The 3,064-nt window shown below is 33.6% G+C and overlaps 1 protein-coding gene across 2 annotated transcripts in view; it reads right to left on the bottom strand.

Annotated features, from left to right (window-relative positions):
• The window catches only part of cds1 (CDP-diacylglycerol synthase (phosphatidate cytidylyltransferase) 1), a 27,609-nt gene that overhangs the window by 4,950 nt on the left and 19,595 nt on the right, over positions 1-3,064 (bottom strand). The window lies entirely within an intron of this gene.

The raw sequence follows: 3,064 nt of genomic DNA, 5'->3' as shown, positions 1-3,064 counted from the left end.
AAATATTCTTCTTTGCAGAATTGTTTTAATTCAGGCACATGGGAAATTAAGGTTTAGGCCAGACTTTGACTAGGTTCTCACTACGGTTCACTGAAGACCCAGTGTCAGAAAATGCTTTTAAACCAGTGGTGTCAAAACCTTTAGCTGAAAGTCCTCTGGAGCCAAAATGTGTCTTTTCACCCCAATTAAAAACACAAAAATAAATTTAAACAGGGGCTACAAGAAGGGGACCATCACTTCAGACCCAGAATTCCAGCAACAGCTCACACAGCTGGACTTGGCCTCAGGAGCTCATCCGTAACACTGTGACTAAACAGGCTCACTGCTATAGAGACGGTTGAATGTCATGCACAATCCCACTGACGATTATAAGCTTCGCACATGTGGTTCTCACTCACGGTCAGAAATAAAATTAAAAAATAAATAAATAAAGAGAGGGGGTGATTGTTTATTTCTAGAAGTTTTTCAACCTTCATACTAAGGATTTTAATTCACACTGAAAAATTCTGATAAATAATTTTATGTAAGCAAAATAAGAATAATCACAGGAAATATGTATTCTTCCCACAATGCATTGGGAGACTTCTCTCTGCGCCTGTTAGTGAGACTACTGACCGACTCCTCTGGCTGGGCCCCGTTGCCATGGTAATTAATTAATTATCTGCCCCTGTGCTGGCTCTCTCTGTATGCTGGAGTCAGAGTTTCTAATTCTAATTTAATCTAATAAATTATATTAATTTAATAGTTATTAAATTACAACTGTTATTATAATGTAATACTATTATTATTGCTATTGTTTTTAATAATAGCACTATTATTATTATTATTATAAAAACAATAGCAATAATAATACTAAATTATGACTTTATATTATATTATTTCTACTATCATTAGAAATAGTAACAATAATAATTATCAATATAAGTAATACTAATATTATTTATTATATTGATACTTTTTTATTATTATTGTCATTCACAATAATTATGATTAATTATAATAATCATTTTAGTATAATACTTAGCAATATAATAATTATTATATTACTAAGTATCATATTAATTATTATATAGTTGTATATTGATTAAAATACTAATATATTATTATTCATATTAATGCTATTATCATTAAAAAACAACAGCAATAATAATGTTAAATTATAACTTTGTTATTATATTGCTATTACTATTTTTATCAATAGTAATAATTTTCAATATAATAAATAATTATTATTTATTATATTGATTAACGTAATATAGTATTATTGTTATTATTACTACTAATAATTATGATTGAAGTTGAGCTTTTAGACTCAGCGGTCTCTTTTTCATCACCAACTTGCCCAGCCGGGGAAGTTTCCTCTCTGAGATTGGCCAAATCGTCCCCAAGGACAGATCTCTTTTGGGTACGGTCTTCCAAAGTCGCTTTTGTTAGCGCAGAAGTTGAGGTTTTACACTCAGCAGTTTTCCGTGGTTTGCTTCCTTGTCGATGAAGGATTGAAAAGAAAGTCATCAAACTCATTGTACTCAGTAGTGTCGTCCTTATGACTAGTTATATCAAATTTGATCCCTGGAAGCAGTTTGTTAAAAACTTTCCTCACTCCAGTGTTGATCAAATATCCAGCACCAAAAGTGAGCAGAAAAAACAAAACCTGTTCCATACTTAAAACCTTGGTCAAACACCTTGAAAGAGTCACTGAGCTGCTTTGATTTAACCTCCTGTTTGGGATCCAAGCATTTAGAACCTCAGATGTTCTTTCATCTATGACATAGATCTATGTCATAGATGAGGTCATAGCTACAACCAGTCACTGTAGTTCTGGGGGAATGTCTTGCTTCTTATCGTTGCTATGGAAATGGTCAGATCAGTTCTCCATGACTAACTATTAACCCTTTGCAATTGCATCACTTAATTATTTTAGGCGCCATGACGAACTTCAGAAGGGTATAGTTCAAGAGGCTAGGGATTAAAAGAGGGATTTTAATGGTTAAATATTAAGTTTAGAATGACAATGGTATATTAAAACAATTAATTTAAGTAGGATTTTTCATGAATCCATCAGGTTTAAAATTCTGAATCATACTTAAGAGATAAATAAAGCAGTTTATAGTTGTGAGGATTGATACGAAATTGATAGGAAATGAAATGGAAAAATGCGATGTGAGCTCCTCTGTATTCTACTTTGACGGTCTATAAAATAATTTTATTTCACTTCTAGCAACAAGGAGAATGTTAATGGATAATGGCCCAAGTGTGTTTCACTATTATATCATCCTACAGCAGCGACAAACAAAACAAAGTAACTTTGGTAATTCTAACTTATCTAAAACAAGAAAGTTTAGTTTGATTCAACTTCAGACAGAGAGAAAACATTAGGTGTATAAAAATATCTGGTTTCAACTGTAAATGACACTTTCCAAATCTAACCAATTAATCAAACGTTAGATTGTACTTTATTAAAAACCTGTGCAGTTTGAATATCAAGCACTTTGTAAACATCTGTAAAAGTCAAGCATTTTCAAGGATTTCAAGCACCCGTACGAATCTTGCTATTGAGATCTTCCAACCGTCTTCATCCAAGTAAAACCATCTATGAGGGGAAAATACTTTTTTCACAAGAGAATAAACAGTTTAAAAGGGATTTAGGAAAATTATCATGTTTAACTGCCTCATTTACCAAAGATGGAGACGTTCTGCAAAGACTGACAGCAATTTGAGTGATTAATCAAACCCCGAGAGTTTTTTCCTGTATAATTAGATGAGGCGTTGAAGCAGACCTGACAGCAGGTGGCGCAGTTTTATCTCGATAAACCACAGCAGATAATCTGTGCTGCTGTTTGAGCGATCCGTCAAAAACTCTGCTGAGCAAACAGAGTCTTTAAATAAAACCTCAGCCGAAGCAGCCCAACCGATTCCTGCAACGGCTCATCTCAACCAAACATGGAGGAGCAGCATTCAGCTTCTATGCTCCACAAATCTAGAACAAGCTTCCAGAAAACTGCAAAACAGCCGAAACCCTGAGTTCCTTTAAATCCAGACTAAACCCCTCCTGCTTAGAGCTGAT

This window comes from Poecilia formosa, unplaced genomic scaffold (genome assembly GCF_000485575.1).
Source record: "Poecilia formosa unplaced genomic scaffold, Poecilia_formosa-5.1.2 Scaffold20, whole genome shotgun sequence".
Lineage (NCBI taxonomy): Eukaryota > Metazoa > Chordata > Actinopteri > Cyprinodontiformes > Poeciliidae > Poecilia > Poecilia formosa.
This window is presented reverse-complemented; position numbering and strand designations above follow the sequence as displayed.